A 23,286-nucleotide genomic window follows, 5' to 3' on the forward strand; every position below is an offset into this window, starting at 1 on the left:
TCTATTTCCCGTTCTTGTCTTTGATAGCAAATAAGTTTCATATTTTTATCTTCCTAAAGCATTAAGGATAATTAGGCCACTGGATAACCTTAGTAGCCAGGTCCTCCTAACTTGATTGATCGTTAGATAGATGGGTGGATGATTGGATAGATAGATAGATAGATAGATAGATAGATAGATAGATAGATAGATAGATAGATTTTGAGCAAGGTTTTTCTTCGTTTTTTTCTTATATCACTCTGACCTAAAAAGAGAAACCAGTACCGGAGTTATTTGGGGGTTTAATTGCTTTACTTTATAGTATATTTCACTTTGCTCAAAACAGGAAAGCATTGGTTTTTTCCAACTATAGATCAACGTAAGACATTCAGCGTGCAGTTAGTAATTAATAACTTCATATCTGGCCTTAAAGTTATATTTAAATACAATGTGGCCTTAGTCATAATACAGTCATTTCTGTCCTACTACACTCTAGTAAGGACTTAAAGTGATGTTAAATCCTGCGTTTTTGAAACGCTAAGATTTACCATTGGAGCAAATAAAGGGGACTTTAATTCATGAAGTATAAAATACCTCATGCTGTAAGCTCCTTTATTTGTTCCAAGCGATCGCCGCACTGAGCTGCTAAGGCAACCCACCAGCAGAACGCTATCTTCGCTATTTGGCTGAGGGGTGACGTTTTCACCTCTTAGCCAATTGCCGTGTGGGAAATCTGGCTTGGCGCATAAATATACTGTTACATGTTTTCAGCTACTTGACTGCAAAGGGCTCCAGTGCACTTATATATATGTCTATATATGTCTACATATGTATTTATGTGTTTATATGTGTATATATTTCTGTAAATACATATATACACATATAAATACATATATACACATATAAATACATATATACACACATATAAGTAGATAGATAGATAGATAGATAGATAGATAGATAGATAAGATAGATATAGATCTACATATTTAGACATGTATATGTATGTATCTCTATGTTAAAGCCCTTTGCAGTAAAATTTTTTCCTAACACCTGAGACCTCATATTTATGAGCCCTTATTACCTTTTTTTACGCAATATTTTTTTTATCATTATCAGTGTTGTTATAAGTGTAACTGTACTTTTAAATGTATTTTTTATGTTTTTTGTTCCACGTTTTAGTCGAGCGTAACAGTTAGCCACAGCTCTGAAGTCGCACTATCCCGATGCGTGTTAAATTCAATTCAAGCAAATGCGTTTACTTTCAACTCATAAAACGCATGCTACTTCCGACCCAAGCAAAGAACTGCGATATATCCCTTTTTCACTTGTGCACAACAATGAGCGCACCACTTGTAATCTAGCTCTGAGTGAGCCAATGACAAGAGGCATATAAGTGCAACCATCTATCAGCAACTATATCCCAGCAGTACATTACTGCTCCTGAGTCACTCTAGGTATTCTCTTTCACAAAGGATACCAAGAGAAGGAAGAACATTAGATAATAGAAGTAAATTGGAAAGTTGTTTAATAATTCATATTCTATCTGAAGTGTGAAAGTTTAATTTTTTACTTTATTGTCACATTTTCTTTAGCCCAAAATCTTTTCCTTCTCAAAATCCTTTGTGAAAACCTACTTAAAAAAGCCTATACACCTGGATCTTGTAGTTTTTATCTGTTTTTTCATTTGTTTTACAATGTTTTGTTTTACAGTTTTTGTAACTCAGACAACCGCTCTTGTATTGATTGGGATACTTTTGAGATCAATAACAAATGTACTTGAGATTTTATATAACTTTTTTTTTGCAATTCAGAATAGCTGCACAAAATAATTTTTCTTTTTTTTCCCACAAGATATTTTTTTGGCATTCAAGTTCATGGGGCATATTTCCCAAGCTCTAAAGACCGCTGCTCCATATAACTTGTCCGCCTGCTCTGAAGCCGCGGACAGAAATCAACCCGATCTAATACGATCGTGTTGATTGACACCCCCTGCTAGCGGCCAAATCTGCAGGGGGTGACATTGCACCAATAGTTCACAAGAACTGCTGGTGCAATGATAAATGCAGACAGCGTATGCTGTCGGCATTTATCGATGTGTGGTGGACATTATACGCTACTTCGTATCATGTCCGCTCGCACATTGATAAATAAGCCCCCATGTATCAATTTATTTAAAAGTGAAATGGATTTATCTCACCATGGAGTGAGGAGCCTAATTCTTGTATCTTGCACATCAAACATAAACCGCAAGCAACAGAGAAAAACAAGAATTAGATCCACAACACTTCACAAACACTCTTGAAAAACAGTTTATGTAAATGTTTGTAACTGCAAAATATTCACTTCTGTTTTGTTATTAGAAAATAGTCTCGCTGGATAGAACAGAAGATCTTCAGGGGCTGGCCTTGGGTGTCCTAAAGGCGTGGCCAGCCCAGCATAAAGACTTTGTTTCCCTTATGCAGTATCTTGTCTCCCTTTCATGTCTCTTTATTTCAAAGCTGACAAGGATGTCTCATTTTTTTATTATTATTTTTTTTATTTAACTATTTGCTTTTGTGCTTATAATAGAGTGGAGGGAATATCTTTAATTAGTTTGTTCTGTAATGATTTGAAGACATTTTTGTGATTTCAGTGCACTTCACAGTGGAGCTTGTTCTATGTCCCAAGAGGTTAATGGTTGCGAGAGATATTCTGATACATTGATTATAATTAGGGTGACCATATTGCCACTTTAAAAAGGGACACTAAATAAAGTGTTAACTTGTAATAAATCACAAAAATAATAATAAATAACAATAATGAAAAGGTGATAAAGCACTTAATTAAGGATATGTAATCTTCAGGAATCCTGATGTTAAAGTCCTTGAAAAGAAGGGAAATAACAACAGATCGTTAAGTCCTGTATGAAAAAAACATAAAATGAAGGGAAATAGGTCTACTCACACCCTAAAGAGCTATAACTTAGCTCTCAGTAAAATGGCACAGATAGATCAGGAGACATCAAACTTCATAAAAGTGGTTTATTCACTCATAAAATCACTCAGGTTAAGGGAAAACAGAATGACACAACCGACTGTTAAATCGCCAAACACAGCGTTCACAGAAGGATTCACAGTGTTTGAATTCAAAGCCCTCCTTGTGACATCAGAATCCCAACTATCCAATGAAATCCAACATACGTTCCACCGGTTACCGCTGGCTTTTTCAAGGAGAGTGACTGACATTGCTTGTGACAAGGGGAAGACATAAATCTATATGAATTTGAAAATTGTTCGAGTTGTAATTTTGTGTCGAGTATTCTCCATGAGATATCAGTTTCACAAATATCCTTTATTACAATAAGGCCATAGACAATGTTCTTTGACTGCCTTGAATTCTGTTGAAGAGCTTTAGCTTAAAGGGACAGTAAAGTAAAAAATAAACTTTCATGATTCAGACAGAAATAGCCTTCCAAATCACTTCTGTTAACTAATTTGCTTTGTTCTCTTGGTATCCATTGTTGAAAAGCATACTCAAGAGCAGCAATGCATTACTGTGAGTTAGCTCCTGATTGCTGGCTGGACTTATATGCCCCTTGTCTTTGGCTCTCCTGATGTGTTCAGCTAGCTCCCACTAGTGCTGCTCTTTCAACAATGGATATCAAGATAATGAAGCAAATTTGATAATAGAAGTACATTGGACGGTTGTTTGAAACTGTGTTCTATCTGAATTATAATAGAAAAAAAAATTGGATTTCATGTCCCTTTAAATCACACCTAAGAGAAGACAACCTGACTACACAGAACCAGGAGCAAAACTCACATTTATATACCTGTGAGCAAGGCCGGACTGGGAATAAAAAACAGCCCTAGAACATTTGAAGACCAGCCCTGTTTTCTCTTGAGTCTGAAGATTCCACAAGCCCCATTTATTTCAAGGGAATTGCTGGGCTACTCCTTACTCCAATATTTGTTTTCCAGAATTAAATTATATTAGTTTGTAAAAAAAACAAAATGGCAGATTGTTGTTATACAAGCACCTTACAACCTGATTTTATCCATGACTTCCTCACAGTGTGAAAATAATGAATTATACCTAGTGTGATCTGGAGAAAACACTGAACACAGTGGCCTAGATTTGGAGTTCGGCGGTAGCCGTCAAAACCAGCGTTAGAGGCTCCTAACGCTGGTTTTGGCCGCCCGCTGGTATTTGGAGTCAGTGATTAAAGGGTCTAACGCTCACTTTTCAGCCGCGACTTTTCCATACCGCAGATCCCCCTACGCCATTTGCGTAGCCTATCTTTTCAATGGGATCTTTCTAACGCTGGTATTTAGAGTCGTTTCTGAAGTGAGCGTTAGAGCTCTAACGACAAGATTCCAGCCGCCTGAAAATAGCAGGAGTTAAGAGCTTTCTGGCTAACGCCGGTTCATAAAGCTCTTAACTACTGTACCCTAAAGTACACTAACACCCATAAACTACCTATGTACCCCTAAACCTAGGCCCCCCCACATCGCCGACACTCGATTAAAATTTTTAACCCCTAATCTGCCGACCGCCACCTACGTTATATTTATGTACCCCTAATCTGCTGCCCCTAACCCCGCCGACCCTTGTATTATATTTATTAACCCCTAACCTGCCCCCCACAACGTCGCCGCCAGCTACTTAAAATAATTAACCCCTAATCTTCCGACCGCAAAGCGCCGCCACCTACGTTATCCCTATGTACCCCTAATCTGCTGCCCCTAACACCGCCGACCCCTATATTATATTTATTAACCCCTAATCTGCCCCCCACAACGTCGCCGACACCTGCCTACACTTATTAACTCCTAATCTGCCGAGCGGACCTGAGCGCTACTATAATAAAGTTATTAACCCCTAATCCGCCTCACTAACCCTATCATAAATAGTATTAACCCCTAATCTGCCCTCCCTAACATCGCCGACACCTACCTTCAATTATTAACCCCTAATCTTCCGATCGGAGCTCACCGCTATTCTAATAAATGGATTAACCCCTAAAGCTAAGTCTAACCCTAACACTAACACCCCCCTAAGTTAAATATAATTTACATCTAACGAAATAAATTAACTCTTATTAAATAAATGATTCCTATTTAAAGCTAAATACTTACCTGTAAAATAAATCCTAATATAGCTACAGTATAAATTATAATTATATTATAGCTATTTTAGGATTAATATTTATTTTACAGGCAACTTTGTAATTATTTTAACCAGGTACAATAGCTATTAAATAGTTAAGAACTATTTAATAGTTACCTAGTTAAAATAATAACAAATTTACCTGTAAAATAAATCCTAACCTAAGATATAATTAAACCTAACACTACCCTATCAATAAAATAATTAAATAAACTACCTACAATTACCTACAATTAACCTAACACTACACTATCAATAAATTAATTAAACACAATTCCTACAAATAAATACAATTAAATTAACTAGCTAAAGTACAAAAAATAAAAAAGAACTAAGTTACAGAAAATAAAAAAATATTTACAAACATAAGAAAAATATTACAACAATTTTAAACTAATTACACCTACTCTAAGCCCCCTAATAAAATAACAAAGCCCCCCAAAATAAAAAATTCCCTACCCTATTCTAAATTAAAAAAGTTACAAGCTCTTTACCTTACCAGCCCTGAACAGGGCCCTTTGCGGGGCATGCCCCAAGAAGTTCAGCTCTTTTGCCTGTAAAAAAAAACATACAATACCCCCCCCCCAACATTACAACCCACCACCCACATACCCCTAATCTAACCCAAACCCCCCTTAAATAAACCTAACACTAAGCCCCTGAAGATCTTCCTACCTTGTCTTCACCATCCAGGTATCACCGATCCGTCCTGGCTCCAAGATCTTCATCCAACCCAAGCGGGGGTTGGCGATCCATAATCCGGTGCTGAAGAGGTCCAGAAGAGGCTCCAAAGTCTTCCTCCTATCCGGCAAGAAGAGGACATCCGGACCGGCAAACATCTTCTCCAAGCGGCATCTTCGATCTTCTTCCATCCGGAGCGAAGCGGCAGGATCCTGAAGACCTCCAGCGCGGAACATCCATCCGGACCGACGACTGAACGACGAATGACTGTTCCTTTAAGGGACGTCATCCAAGATGGCGTCCCTCGAATTCCGATTGGCTGATAGGATTCTATCAGCCAATCGGAATTAAGGTAGGAATTTTCTGATTGGCTGATGGAATCAGCCAATCAGAATCTAGTTCAATCCGATTGGTCGATCCAATCAGCCAATCAGATTGAGCTCGCATTCTATTGGCTGATCGGAACAGCCAATAGAATGCGAGCTCAATCTGATTGGCTGATTGGATCAGCCAATCGGATTGAACTTGATTCTGATTGGCTGATTCCATCAGCCAATCAGAAAATTCCTACCTTAATTCCGATTGGCTGATAGAATCCTATCAGCCAATCGGAATTCGAGGGACGCCATCTTGGATGACGTCCCTTAAAGGAACAGTCATTCGTCGTTCAGTCGTCGGTCCGGATGGATGTCCCGCGCTGGAGGTCTTCAGGATCCTGCCGCTTCGCTCCGGATGGAAGAAGATCGAAGATGCCGCTTGGAGAAGATGTTTGCCGGTCCGGATGTCCTCTTCTTGCCGGATAGGAGGAAGACTTTGGAGCCTCTTCTGGACCTCTTCAGCACCGGATTATGGATCGCCAACCCCCGCTTGGGTTGGATGAAGATCTTGGAGCCAGGACGGATCGGTGATACCTGGATGGTGAAGACAAGGTAGGAAGATCTTCAGGGGCTTAGTGTTAGGTTTATTTAAGGGGGGTTTGGGTTAGATTAGGGGTATGTGGGTGGTGGGTTGTAATGTTGGGGGGGGGTATTGTATGTTTTTTTTTTACAGGCAAAAGAGCTGAACTTCTTGGGGCATGCCCCGCAAAGGGCCCTGTTCAGGGCTGGTAAGGTAAAAGAGCTTGTAACTTTTTTAATTTAGAATAGGGTAGGGAATTTTTTATTTTGGGGGGCTTTGTTATTTTATTAGGGGGCTTAGAGTAGGTGTAATTAGTTTAAAATTGTTGTAATATTTTTCTTATGTTTGTAAATATTTTTTTATTTTCTGTAACTTAGTTCTTTTTTATTTTTTGTACTTTAGCTAGTTTATTTAATTGTATTTATTTGTAGGAATTGTGTTTAATTAATTTATTGATAGTGTAGTGTTAGGTTAATTGTAGGTAATTGTAGGTAGTTTATTTAATTATTTTATTGATAGGGTAGTGTTAGGTTTAATTATATCTTAGGTTAGGATTTATTTTACAGGTAAATTTGTTATTATTTTAACTAGGTAACTATTAAATAGTTCTTAACTATTTAATAGCTATTGTACCTGGTTAAAATAATTACAAAGTTGCCTGTAAAATAAATATTAATCCTAAAATAGCTATAATATAATTATAATTTATATTGTAGCTATATTAGGGTTTATTTTACAGGTAAGTATTTAGCTTTAAATAGGAATCATTTATTTAATAAGAGTTAATTTATTTCGTTAGATAAAAATTATATTTAACTTAGGGGGGTGTTAGTGTTAGGGTTAGACTTAGCTTTAGGGGTTAATCCATTTATTAGAATAGCGGTGAGCTCCGATCGGAAGATTAGGGGTTAATAATTGAAGGTAGGTGTCGGCGATGTTAGGGAGGGCAGATTAGGGGTTAATACTATTTATGATAGGGTTAGTGAGGCGGATTAGGGGTTAATAACTTTATTATAGTAGCGCTCAGGTCCGCTCGGCAGATTAGGGGTTAATAAGTGTAGGCAGGTGTCGGCGACGTTGAGGGGGGCAGATTAGGGGTTAATAAATATAATATAGGGGTCGGCGATGTTAGGGCAGCAGATTAGGGGTACATAGGGATAACGTAGGTTGCGGCGGTTTACGGAGCGGCAGATTAGGGGTTAAAAAAAATATGCAGGGGTCAGCGATAGCGGGGGCGGCAGATTAGGGGTTAATAAGTGTAAGGTTAGGGGTGTTTAGACTCGGGGTACATGTTAGGGTGTTAGGTGCAGACGTAGGAAGTGTTTCCCCATAGGAAACAATGGGGCTGCGTTAGGAGCTGAACGCTGCTTTTTTGCAGGTGTTAGGTTTTTTTTCAGCTCAAACAGCCCCATTGTTTCCTATGGGAGAATCGTGCACGAGCACGTTTTTGAGGCCGGCCGCGTCCGTAAGCAACTCTGGTATCGAGAGTTGCATTTGCGGTAAAAATGCTCTACGCTCCTTTTTTGGAGCCTAACGCAGCATTTGATTAAACTCTCGATACCAGAGTTAAATTTATGGTGCGGCCAGAAAAAAGCCCGCGGAGCGTTAACAGCCCTTTTACCGCCGAACTCCAAATCTAGGCCAGTGTGACTTGACATAAGAAACCAAAGGAGAGCTACTAAATGGTACATGGTCTATAAAAAACTTACAAGTAAATATTATGTGGCCTGAATACTTATAGCTCAGAGGAAAAAGAAACAGCTGCATGGCCTGACTAACAACACCACCTCAAAGGGGCAATCAAATCCAAATTTGTTATTGTTTATAAGGATAGATAACGCCTTTACCACCCATTCCCCAGCTTTGCACAACCAACATTGTTATATTAATACACTTTATGAACTCTAAACCACTAAATGTCTGCCTTTTTCTAAGCCACTACAAGCCGCCTTTTATCTCAGTGAATTTTTATGGCCTTTCACAGCAAGACACTGCTAGTTCACGTGTGCCATAATATAGATAATATTGTGCTCACTCCCGTGGAGTTATTTGTCGGCCAGCATTAATTGGCTAAAATGCAAGTCTATAAATAGCACTGAGATAAGGGAGCAGTCTGCAGAGGCTTAGATACAAGGTAGTTACAGAGGTAAAAAGTATATTTATATAACCATGTTGCAAGGTCGGCTCCAAGGGGGGGCATTGGGGGGCAATGCCCACCCAAATGGAATGCTGTGCCCCCTCAAAAAATATTGATATGATCATATGCTTTAAAAATAATAAATAAAATAATGAATTGTTTTGTAATGCTGCATGCTGGTTAGCTGCCGAACTGTGAGGTCGCATCACGCATCTGCAAGGAGCTCTGTGTCTTAACCTCTTATTTGGAATTGGAAGTTAATTAGAGACTTTTTGAACTTGTCGTTAACCCTATTAATTTTACCTAACTATCGTGAGTTACTCATTTTCTTAAACAATAGACCATGATAAGAATATGATTGTATCATATAAATATAAGTCTATAAATTTATAGACTTATATTTATATGATACAATCATATTCTTATAAGTTCACAATACATAGGTTGTTTTAAGTAGCCTGATATCCGTTAGTTATTGCGAAACAGGTATAGCTAAATCTAATCTACAAAATTACCAGTACCTGAAAACCTAGTATCCTCACTGCTATTGCAAACAAAGGGGTTAATAGCATGGGGGGGGATTTGGGGTGCATGGCTGTTTAGGGGACATGATTGAGATTTGAGAATGAGTTTAAGGGTTTTGGATCATGGTGATTAAGGGGTGATTTTCTTTTTGGAGCTATTGCACTGGGGGTCTCAAGTTTAATGTCTCTGTTTTAGTGAACTGCATAGGATTTAGACTTCATTCTTTTACCTAGTGATTTAGCACATATTCTCCAAATGTTAATAGTGGGGGTTAAGCCAGCCAGAAGCTTCACTTTCCTGCAGAATATGTAGGTCTGCTCTTATTTTGACTCTCATACATGCTTTGTAAATGTGTGCCCCCTCGTGGAAAAACAAAAATGCCCCCCATTTCATTCGTTCTGGAGCCGACCATGCCATGTTGGTTGTGCAAAACTGGGAAATGGGTAATAAAGGTATTATCTATCTTTTTAAACAATAACATTTTTTGGAGTAGACTGTCCCTTTAAACTGTAGTTTAAACAGCTGCTGCAGTCCACCGGGAAATCCAGCAATGCCTGTGAGTCCTTTTTTATTCTTCCAAACTTTAATGTGGTTTATTCAAAGTGTTTTTTATTCCTAGCTCATTGCTACCTCCTTTTAAAATGTGTCCAAACCAAATTCCTCAGTTACATTGTACGAGCGGCTTCTCAGCAGGCAGCATTGTATCCCTACAGAAATTCTCATTGCTATACGATTATCATTTAGCTAGTGTTAAAGTAGATTAATATGACACAGAAAAAGGAAAACAAGTTATGATATGTGATGCTTCAATAGAGGAAATATGGTTTATATACAAATGGTTGGATCTTTCTTATTTATGTTACCATACTAAAATGTTCTCTGCATGATCTTTATTGGTACAGCCGCCCACCTCTTTCTCACATCATTACTGAAAATGTCTCCATCCTTTGCAGCTATTCAGATCCTGTATTGTATATTTATATTGCTCAAATAAAAATGCCAAGTGTGGCAAAGGCTAACCTTGCTCAATAAAATACCAACTCCCCACGATAGCTGCCCTCCCCGTAATTATTTCTCAAAAATACCCGTAGGCCTGCAGTATTGATCCCATGAAATGCACATATTAATTCCCAGGTGAAACTACACAGACATAATATTTGTTTTTTCTTCAGACACCCACATGGGCATACATGCTAGGGTTAAAAGAGGGCTCTGTCTGTGTCTCCACCATCCTGCAGTCTTCTTGGTATATACGTTCGGGCACAGGATACAGTCATGGTTAATGGCTGTATCAGTCTATAATGCTGTAAAGCAACTTTATACATTAAGGGCCAGGGCATGCTATTTAGCACTTTCGCTTGTGCACATATGTCGCTAAAAGTCAACTTTTAACTAGCACAGGTTTGCCTACACATTACAAGTTAAAAGTAAAATGTTTATTCTCCAGGAAAACCAATATCCACTAACTTCAGGACTTAGGATATTGCGACTGCACTAACTTATTCGCCCCATAGGCTTCAATGGAACGTGTTATGAAGAAAAAAAACCTAAAACTTATTGCTAGTGCGTTACGTAACCCAACACAACCTTGTCACCTACAGCGCTAAACCTGAAGGTAGTTATGCATATTTTACATTCAAGTGCTCTTCATATAGAAGAAGATGTTCTTTTTTTTAAAATATATATTTCTATATATACAGTATATGTGATTAATTAAAATATATATATATATATATATATCAATACTTACAGATATTGATATATACAGATATAAATATAGGAATATATATTTAAATATACTAAGTACATACACAGTAAAACACAATTTAAAATATTAAGATTGAATAAAAAGATTTTTTTATGTTTTAAGGTATTTGAGTGGAAAGGGCTCCAAAGTGTGTATGTGTTTATATATGAATGTATATAGATATATAAATACGCATATATATACACACACATATATATATATATATATATATATATATATATATTTATATATATATATATATATATATATATGCAAAAGTCCAGCCCCGAAATACCAGGCAATTCTCCTCTGAACAAGGAACATGACAACCCCAGACGATCATTTCAGCCTCCTTTGGGCCTCATCAGTGAGGTGCAGCCATATCCCTCTAAGCACATTGGGCAAGGAGTTCATGTCTGGTTTCCCCCATCACCCTTAGGGAGACTATCCCCAGGGTCATATTTACATATGCAAAACAGAATGAGAAGCAGTCTGCCAGGAACGAACAGCAGCATCAATAGCTTGTTCTATGGCCCGGTTGCCACCTGGTAGTAGCTTCTTTCTGCCCAATTGTGCTTTTCACAGAGGAAAACTTTCCTGTAGTATATCAGTCGGATCCCGCCAACATGGTCAGTCTCCCTATGGGAAAAAGGGGAAACCAGACGTGGACTCCTTGCTCAGTGTGCTTAGAGTAATATAGCTACACCTCACTGACAAGGTCCAATGAAGGCTGAAACTATCGTCTGGGGTTGCTGTGTTCCTTGTTCAGAAAAGAATTGCCTGGTATTTTGGCGCTGGACTGACCGTAATAGGCGGGATCAGACTGATATACTATAGGAAAGTTCTTCTCTGTGAAAAGCATTACTGGGCTAAAAGATGCTGCACCCAGGTGGTAAATCACCATAGAACAGGCTAACAATAGTATTGAGCCAGTTGTTCGTTCCTGTGAGTTTGCTTCTCTCTGTGTGTGTATATATATATATACATATTTGGACATATATGTATATAATATAGCCCTTTCCATTCAAATACCTTGTAATATACCATATGCCTTTTATCCCTTATAATAATTATATATTAATATGTGTAAGAATCATTTTTATCAGATAGTGTATATGTGAGTTTAACAGTTGATTTTAATGTATTTATATTGGGCTAGATTACAGGTGGAGCGCTAATTTATCGCACTTCAAACAGGTGAATATGCACAATAAATAACCAGCCATTACAAGTGGCTGGTAATTGGTACCTGCGAGCTTGTGGTAGCAATTAGTGCTCCAAATACATACATGCATGCACACTGAGACACGTATACATACATACGCATGCACTCAGAGACACATATACATACATATTCATGCACACCCAGACACATATACTGTAGATACATATGTATGCACACCCAGACACATATACATACATATGCATGCACACCCAGACACATATACATACATATGCATGCACACCCAGACACATATACATATATATTCATGCACACCCAGACACATATACATACATATGCATGCACACCCAGACACATATACATACTATGGGGTATATTTATGTAAGTGCGAGAGGATATGATACAATGTAGCGTATCATGTAAACCGCACATCGATAAATGCCGACAGCATACGATGTCGGCATTTATCATTGCCGCTAGCAGGTGGTGTTAATCAACCCGATCGTATGCGATCGGGTTGATTGACAATAATGAGATTAGTGATGACAATAATTAGATTAGTTGACAACTATTTTTATGATCAATCTTGCAGATTAGTTGTTGCAGCCCTAAAAAAAAAAAGTAAGAAACAGGCTTTTTAGGGGGGCTTCCCAATATCTTTCTGTTATATTGTTTTATAGTTAAAATGTTTTTTGTCCAATTTAAACAACTTCTCTTACTGGCTGCAATTGCTTCTTGACTGATTAAAGAAACCATGGAGCTGCAAATTCAAAAGTTCAAACTGATTGGAATAGAGGCCAATTTTTTTTAACCATTTTGCAATTTTATAATTAACTATATTTTTAACCCTTTAACAACAGTGACATAGCAGGTACATTGCCTGTCTCAAGGGGGCTACTAGGGCTGTAACAATAATGCAAGAAAAGTAAAGTCTCGAAATTGTCAGCATAACCCATGATATTACACTTCTAGAAGCGCAACAGATGTGATATACAGGATACGTTGGTTGGTGTTAAGGGGTTAAAATCCAAACCCTTCATTACAGTCATAAATAACAATTGTATCTGAAATTGGTATAATCATTTAAGTGATTTATACGTACATTAAGTGATATATGTATGTTTGTCTTATTAAAATGTGATCTGAGCGTGTGCAAAAACATATACATTGTAGAAGCAGCTTAAAATAGCTCAAATTGGTTTTCTAGGCTGTTGAATTAGAAAAGTACAAAAATAATGCGAAAATCTGCTGGAAAAATTGTTTTGTAATGGATCAAGTGACAAGTTGTCCCCATGCATGATATAGGAGGTGACATAGCACCACAAATACATTGGATCATTTTGTGATAAGTGCTTGTTGCAGGGTATTTAAATGTATTAGAAGAGATTCAAATTTGAAAGCCATACGAGGCAATTGACATGGAAATTCTGATCAGTTGAAGTGGGTGAAAAAACACCAGGGCCTCCATTACATACGCAGCGTCGCCCGCAAAAGCCGGCAACGCCAGATTTTACGCGATTTTGGTATTACATATACGGCGTAGCATACAAGTTACGCGCGTATATTTCACCCTTCGGACGTATTTTTTTTACCCATAGACTAACATAGAACAGATGCGCAATTTGGTATCCAATATACAGCTTAAGGACTTATGCGAAATCTACTCCATTCTCATCTCGCCACAAATTGCAGGCGCAGGAACCCTTGCACTGACTAAAAAAGCAACGTAACTCCCTGGAAGCCTTAACAAACACATACATTTAAGCAGCATCTTAAGGTTAAAGGGACAGTATACTATGATATTGTTTTTTTAAGGTTTATTTGTGTATTTGAAATAGTTTGAAGCCACAACATAATCAAATGGATTGACCTTGTAGGTACTTTATCACATTGTGGACTTATAATTGCTTATTTACTTTAAATTTCTTCTCAAAACAATCAACAATACTTGGAGGAGAGAACAATGGGAAATCATAATTGTATTACCTTCATCTCTTTATATATGGGTTTATATATGAATTTTGAATAGCATAATTATGTGTCGCATTTTTATATGACATCACGGTTCATTTTTACGAGTGTTAGCCTAATTTGCCTAAAACTACTCTTTATTGACACTTTCCGTGGATAGAATACTGGCGTAAGTTACTTGCGACGACTAAAATGTGTATTTGCGCACATTTCAGAAGATCGCCAGTTTGTCCTACTTACGCCAGTTTAGCATCTAATGGCGCAGTATATGTAATACCCCGATGTGTGAGGTGAAATTACGGGCGGCGCGGGTTCCCACACTTTCTCCGAAACCTAATCCGTATATGTGATCGCGCCCCAGTTCATTGCTGCAGTGTATGTTAGTAAACTGCAAACAAGCTAATAATATACTGTATATTCCAAGGGGACATTAAATAAATCTGAACCAGGTCTGTCTTTGATTGTCAGATTGTAAAACTCAAGCTGTGATTAACACAGGTTTTCCACCAGAATTCCGCTACCGCCATTATCAGGTTGATTTGTTTTTACATCTTCACACTTTTGCACTAAGCAACTTTCTTGCACTTCTCTCTTTCTGTTAAAAGAGGAAAACATTACACCGTCATGCAAGCCTTTTATGAGAGTTAATTATACAGCAGCCAAAGCAAGCATCGCATTACTGTTATAAAATATTAAATCAGAATCTTTCATTCTCTCAGATGCCCTGGAGATGTATACAACATATTTAAAGCTTTGTTTCCAACAGTTTTGCACACAAATTTACAGTAATTTCTGTATTCCTTGCCCCCCCCCATCTCTACAACCCAAGTCTCTGCTAACCATTTACTTGCCAGAGTTCCATTGGATGTGAGATTCTTCAATACCGCCTTGGACTCTGAAGTAGAGAAGGGGTTATAAGGCAGCATTTTCCTTGCTTGCTTAGGTAGACAACATAACGTGTTTATATTGCACACTTGGGACTGCGAGCAAGGAAGCATCTTTACTGTGATAAATTACCCTTTAACCATATTACGCTTGATTATCTGCCTTGCCTATATAGAGGTAGAAAATCCCTGAGCTCAATCTTTAACCATTTTATAAATATTTAAGTTCGGACTTACGTGCCTCTAGATATTAAAGCATATTTTACCCACACACAAAAAATCGGACCCTGGACGTAAATATTACATGGGACTATCCTCTCCACCCTTTTATCCTGGTACTTTAATGAATACATAATTTCCGACTTCACATTTTATTGGAAATTGCCTTGGTGTCCCATTTAAGAATAAGAGATCGGTTGTCATTGTGGTAGTAGTGGGAGTTAGGGATGATAAAAAAAGCTGTTCTAATGATATGCTACTTCAATTATCCAACGGAGAGCAGTGTTTTTAGGATGATGATATCTGAACTTAAAGAGACAAGAAAAATGGAAAACGTTTTTCTTTTCTTTTTTATTACATCTAAAATGAGATATTTAAAAATGTACCAAGTTTATTTAAAATATAAAACCAGATGTTTATATGTAATATTTCTTTCTTTCTTGCGGCTGGTCCCTATCCGCCTATACGGTGCGGAGAGTAGTCTATTAGACATTGAGCATTAATATATGAAAACAGCTTTTACCTGAGTCTTTTTTTTTTAAAACATTTTTAAAGGGACCTTGTGCTGTAAAATTTTCTCCTTTTTAATGTGTTCTCAATTATTCATTTTACCTGGTGGAGTGTATTAAAGGGACAGGAAATCCGACAATTTTCTTTCATGATTCAGATAGAACATACAATTTTAAACAACTTTCCAATTTACTTCTATTATCAAATGTGCTTGATTCTCTTGTTATCCTTTGTTGAAGTAACAGCATTGCACTACTAGCAGCTAGATGAACACATCTAGTCAGCCAATCACAAGAGCCAAATGTGAGCAGGCCCCAATCAGCAGCTAGCTCCCACTAGTGTAGGATATGTGCGTATTCTTTTACAACAAGGGATTCCAAGACAACGAAGCACATTTGAACATAGAAGTGAATTTAAAAGTGTCTTAAAATGACCGGCTCTATCTGAATCATGCAAGTTTATTTTGGACTTCCCGTTCTGCCATGGGTGGCCTTAGGCGCTCAGCGCGTCATACGCTGCAGGCAAATAAAGGAACTTTCAGCATGAAGTATTACACTTCATGACTGAAAATCCCCTTTATTTGTTGCACTGGTAAATCTTAGCGTTTCAAAAACACTAGGATTTACCGCCACTTTAATTATGCAATTCTGGTGTATTTAGTGGTCCTTTAACACTCTGGGACATAGCCTGGCCATGTTTTAATTCATGATAAATATGGTTAGCTTCCTCTTTTGTTTTATGAATCAAGTAGATTACTAGTAAGCTTGTACTTGTTCCCTTACTCTTCAGTGCATGTTCTCTTGTTCTTGCACAGATGTAGCTGGAAAATGCTATAATTGTTTACTTTGTTGAAGCCAAAATTTCCCCACTGGCATCCCTGATCTACATTGGGGCTATGAAACACTCTCTTTGTCTTTCGGTAATAGCTGGGCCGCTTTATTTATTTATTTCTGATTCTACTTTTCTTGGTATCAAGATACCACCCAAAGGGAGCTGCATTTAAGCCTCAAATAAAGTGATAGGAAAGTCAAAATTAAACGTGCATGATTCAGATAGAGCTTGTCATTTTAAGACACTTTTAAATTCACTTATATATTTAAATGTGCTTTTCTCTCTTGGTATCCCTTGTTGATAAAGAATACACACATTTTCTACACTAGGGGGAGCTAGCTGCTGATTGGTGCCTGCACACCTTTGTCTCTTGTGATTGGCTTACTAGATGTGTTCAGCTGGCTGCCAGTAGTGCAATGCTGTTCCTTAAAGGGACAGTCAAGTAAAAAAAAAAAAAACTTTCATGATTTAAATAGGGCATGTAATTTTAAACAACTTTTCAATTTACTTTTATTACCAATTTTGCTTTGTTCTCTTGGTATTCTTAGTTGAAAGCTAAATTTAGGAGGTATATATGCTAATTTCTTAGACCTTAAAGGCCACCTCTAATCTGAAAGCATTTTGACAGTTTTTCCCCACTAGAGGACGTTAGTTCATGTGTTTCATATAGATAACATTGAGCACAGGCACGTGAAGCTCCTAAGATCAAGCACTGATTGGCTAAAAATGCAAGTCTGTCAAAAGAACTGAAATAAGGGGGCAGTTTGCAGAGCCATAGATACAAGGTAATCACAGAGGTAAAAAGTATATTATTATAACTGTGTTGGTTATGCAAAATTGGGGAATGGGTAATAAAGGGACTATCTACCTTTTTAAACAACAAAAGTTCTGGTGTTTTCTGTCCCTTTAAGCAAAGGATAACAAGATAAGAAAGTAATTTTGATACTAGAAGTAAATTGGAAAGTTATTTAAAATTGTATGTTCTATCTAAATCATTTAAGAACATTTTGGGGTTTTCTGTCCCTTCAAGTTTCTTAAGAACAGGATAGTCATATTATTATTAACATTTTATTGGCTACAAGCCTTTTCTCACATTTTCCTGACTGACCAAAGGATATTTTGTATCTCATATTATTATAAGGTTGGACACGTCTTCCTGCACTGATCATTATTGTTTTATGTTTCAAGAGTATCGCTCTCTTACTCCTCTAATAGGGAAGGCAGCTTTAGTCCTCATTGGGCTAAATTCCCACACTATAAAGATCATTTTCAAAATTCATTGAAGGTCACTACACCTATATTTTCTAGCGGTAGTGCACGTTAACCGCCATTAACATCTATAGTTGTGTGAGGTGCCCAATAAATGGCATCCTGCTCATCACATAGGAGCCGCTAGCAATGCGAAAAAAACAAAAATAACAGCAATACCTAGCAAACAGACGTTGTAAAATGGTTTATGTAAATGTCTGTAGTTGTAAATAATTTGCACATCAGTTTTGCTATGGTAAATTAATCTCACTGGATAGAACAAATGGTGCCCATGTTGCAGATGTGAATGAGGGGCTGGTTAGGGGCGTGGTTGTTTTTTTTTTTCACCTACACTTAGGCACTGCATGCAGAATTAAAGGGACAGTCTAGTCAAAATTAAACTTTCATTATTCAGATAGGACATGTAATTTTAATGAACTTTCCAATTTACTTTTATTATCAAATTTGCTTTGTTTTCTTGTTATTCTTAGTTGAAGTTAGACCTTGAGGGCTGCCTCTTATCACATGCTTTTTAAATTGCTTTTCACAACAAGAGACTGGGGGCCATATAGATAACACTATGTTCAGGCACAGGGAGTTATTTAAGAGTTAGCACCACACAATGCTAAATGCAACTCAATAGATTTTGTATAGTCACAGTCATGTGATCAGGGGGCTGTCAGAAGGTTCTTAGATACAAGCTAATCACAGAGGTAAAAAGTATATTAATATAACTATGTTGGTTATGCAAAACTGGGGAATGGGTAATAAAGGGATTATGTAACTTTTAAAACAATAACAATTCTATTGTAGACTGTCCCTTTAACCTTTTAAAGCCGTTATGCCGTTCCATTCCGTCATAATTAGACTGGGCTTTAAAGCCGTTATGACGGAATGGAACGTCATAACTAACGGCTGTCCTGAAGCCTTCTGTGCTTCAGGGATTTAATCGTGGTCTGGAGGGCGTTCCTAGGATTGTAGGGACGCCCCCCAGATGCGATCCAATAATTGAAATCTCGCGATCGTATGCACGATCGCGTAGTTTCAATTTGTCTACATCGGAACAGTTGTTCCGATGTAGGCACTTTAACCCTGTCACGAAAGGGTTAATAAAGACTTTGTAAAGTATCTCGTCATGCAGTTGTGTCTCGCTCACTATTTCCAAGCCGACAAAGTTTCTATTTTTCATTTATCTCTTTTTATAGAGGACCATTAAATACAGTAGAATTACAAAATCAACACATGCATAATAAAAAGACAATGCAATAGAACTTAGTTTGAAGTTTAAATAAGTAGTTAAAAAAAATTCTGATAAATTTCAAAACTTGCTTCAATTGGACGGCCACCTGTATCATGTGACAGCCATCAGCCAATAATGGACTCATATACATATACACTGTAAATTCTTGCACATGGTCAGTAGTAGCTTTATTTTCTTGCTATCTTTATTTAAAAAGCAGGAATGTAAGCTTAGGAGCTGCACCATTTTAGGTTCAGCACCCTGGATAGCGCTTGCTTATTGGTGTCTACATTTAGCCATCAATAAACAAGCGCAACCCGGGTTCTGAACTAAAAATGGGCCGGCTCCTAAGCTTTACATTCCTGCTTTTTAAATAAAGATAGCAAGAGAGCAAAGACAAATTAATAATAGAAGTAAATTGGAAAGTTAATCAAAATCCCATGCGCTATCTGAATTATGAAAGAAAAATATGGTGACAAAATGTAAAGTAAAGCCATTTAAATTTACACTGAATGTAATAAAGTAGTGTTAGCAGTACTCTTAGGGGTCAATGTATCAAGCTCCGTATGGACCGCTGCTCCATAACCTGTCCGCCTGCTCTGAGGCGACGGACAGAAATCAACCCGATCGAATACGATCGGGTTGATTGACACCCCCTGTTAGCGGCCAATTGGTTGCAAATCTGCAGGGGGCGGCATTGCACCAGCAGTGCAGGGTGCGCTTTCTTTTAGCACACGTTGATGCCTTTCCACAGAGAAAAAATATCCTGTAGCATATCAGTCTGATCCTGCCCAATGACAGTCCAGCGCCAAAATACCAGGCAATTCTTCTCTGAACAAGGGAAACAACAATCCAAGACGATCATTTCGGCCTTCTGTGGGCCTCATCAGTGAGGTGCAGTTGTATCTCTCTCAGGGCATGAGTGCAAGGAGTCCACGTCTGGTTTACTCAGACCTAATAGTAATTTGCATAATTATCAGAAAAGAGAGAACAGCACTCCTGAGATAGAACAAAAGCTAGAATAACTTCCATGTTGATTGACACCCCCTGCTAGCGGCCAATTGGTTGCGAATCTGCAGGGGGCGGCATTGCACCAGCAGTTCACAAGAACTGCTGGTGCAATGATAAATGCCGTTAGCGTATGCTGTCTGCATTTATCAATGTGCAGTGGACATAGGGTTGCCACCTTTTGCCCAGAAAATTCCTGGACACTTTTTAAGTGGGCATGGAGAGGGTGTGTCTCAGGGTTTGGTTTTGGGGCGTGGCTTCTCGCGGCATCAAATTTATTATGAAATCAATTTTTATATTATATATATATATTATATTATATTTATATATATATTATATATATATATATTATATATATATATATATATATATATATATATATATATATATATATATATATATATACCTATACCAAGTTGAAACCCCAATACCAAGTAAAATAGTGCTGTATTATAGCCAGATTAACAACATAACTGTTATGCCGTTAGGTTTAATCACAAACTAACATTTGGGTGACAACTTAACAAAATCATTGGATGCAGTGTTTGGAGATGAGACCGCGCATTACCTTGCTTCTGGGGCCTGGCATCGTGAACAGTGTGTGACTGAACTCGGGGTAACTGGTGGTGGGGCGGATTCGGACACGTGCGATCATGTCCTGCCTCTCTGCTGCAGGATGTGACGACTTCCCTCCGACCTTCTTCCCCCCTCCCACTGTGTCACACTCATCATACTCCGTCTCTCCTGCAGACTACCCGGGTTTTTTTTTTTAACCCCGGGCTAAGCGCTCCTCTGGCCATCTTATATTTTGTAAAGTCTGTGCTCACTGCGCCAGGGGAGCGCTTAGCCCGGAGCATTTGAGGCTTTTTCCGGGACACGGGACACAGAGCCTCAGACTGGGACTGTCCCGGTGAAACCGGGGCGGGTGGCAACCCTAAGTGGACATGTTCCACTATATAGGATCATGTCTGCTCTCACTTACATAAATTGACCCCTTATTCTTAACGCTCATTGTACCTATCAACCAATAAGCATTTGTAGGAACTACCCATCAGCTACCTGTCAGTCAACGGCCATGAGGACAAAGTACATTAATGATACTGCTGTATTTGTTTAACAACCTTTACTTCATTTCTTCTAAGGCAAAAAAAGAAAATATAAAATATGTGTTAGCTAAAATATACGTTGCTGATGTTTTATTTATATATATTTATAATTAAAAAAATACAATGTCCTTTAAGCTTAAAGGGACATGAAACCCAATCTTTTCTTTCTTTCATGATTCAGATAGAACAATTTATTTCTGTTATCAAATTTGCTTCATTTTTTTGGAACATCATTGCACTACTAGCAGCTAGCTGAACATATCTAGTTAGCCAATCACCAGAGACAAATGTGTGCAGTCACCAATCAGCAGCTAGCTCCCAATAGTGTAGGATATGTGCGTATTCATTTTCAACAAGGGATACCAAGAGAACAAAGCCCATTTGAAAATAGAAGTGAATTTAAAAGTGTCTTAAAATTACATGCTCTGTCTGAATCATGCAGGTTTAATTTTTACTTTCCTATCCCTTTAAACAACCCCATTTGCAGCTGAAATTAAAGATCTAGATAAAAAAATTGTACTTCGTGTTTGTCTCTCTGTGGTTAATACTGGGAAGTCTTTATGCCTGTGCAATATCGTTCTCAGTGCACTCTGCTGTGTCAGGCTTTACTGGGGATAAACATGTAGATGAAGATCCCAGTGGGGGAAGCATAAGGCTAAATGTTCTACTAATTACTAACATGCATGATATACAGAGCTGCAACATTAGAAGAGATATACAGCAGTCTTCCTGTCCTAAAGAGACATATATGCAGTATATACAGTATATATATATGAGAGAGATTAGCACAATTTATCAGCACAACCTACACACAATTGTCTAAGACTATTAAACACCTGCAGTAATTAGGGTTGCCACCTCAGCCATGTTTTCACTTATAAGTTACACATGCTGCAGGGTGTGCTGGGAGGAATATGTATAGTGTATATGAATAGTGCTGTCCAGAAACACAATTCATGTTCCTTCCTGCACACCCTGCAGCATGTGTAATTCATAAGCGTCCAGGAAAACATGGCCGAGGTGACAACCCTAGCAGTAATACTTTACCAGGTGCTAGCTGAACACATCTGACGAACCAATGGCAAGAGGCATATGTGTACAGCCACCAATCAGCAGCTGACTTCCAGCAGTGCACAGCTGCCTCTGAGCTTACTTAGGTATGCTTTCCTGCAAAGGATATTAAAGGGATATGCAACCCCAAAATTTTCTTTTGTGATTCAGGCAGACAATACAAATTTTAAAAAGCTTCCAATTTACTTCTATTAGCAAATTTGCTTCATTCCCATGATATTCTGTGTTGAAGAGATACCTAGGTAGGCATCTGGAGCAGTACATGACAGGGAATAGTGCTGCCCTCTAGTGCTCTGCAAATGGATAACATTCTTTTGAAACTGCTGCCATATAGTGCTCTAGAAATGGGCCAGCTCCTAAGCTTACGTCCCTGCTTTTCTACAAAAGATACCAAGCAAATGAAGAAAACTTATAATAGAAGTAAATTACAATGTTTTAAATCTAATGCTCTATCTGAATCATGATAAAAAAAAATCTGGGTTTCATATCCCTTTAAGGGAACAAATATGATAATAGAAGTAAAGTCTCTTAAAAGGATAAAAAAAAATGGTTTATAATTTTAAAAAAGTTTCCAATTTACTTCTATTATCAAATTTGCTTAGTTCCCATGATATTCTGTGTTTAAGAGATACCTGGGTAGCATCTGGTGCACTAAATGGCAGGAAATAGTGCTGCCCTCTAGTGCTCTTGCACATGGATAACACATGCACTCTCCTGAGCTTACGCCCCCGCTTATCAACAAAAGATAACAAGAGAACAAAGAAAATTTGATAGTAGAAGTAAATAGAAAGTTGTTTAAAACATATATACATATATTATACCATTAGACAACTACAAAGATACTGTGCATATATATATATACAGGTAGCCCTCAGTTTACTCCAGGGTTAGGTTCCAG

The 23,286-nt window shown here is 37.8% G+C and overlaps 1 protein-coding gene across 9 annotated transcripts in view; it reads left to right on the forward strand.

The window, feature by feature from the left end:
- Positions 1-23,286, forward strand: part of KCNMA1 (potassium calcium-activated channel subfamily M alpha 1) — a 940,359-nt gene that overhangs the window by 835,586 nt on the left and 81,487 nt on the right. The window lies entirely within an intron of this gene.

The sequence above is a fragment of the Bombina bombina genome, chromosome 9 (genome assembly GCF_027579735.1).
Source record: "Bombina bombina isolate aBomBom1 chromosome 9, aBomBom1.pri, whole genome shotgun sequence".
NCBI classification, from domain to species: Eukaryota; Metazoa; Chordata; class Amphibia; order Anura; family Bombinatoridae; genus Bombina; species Bombina bombina.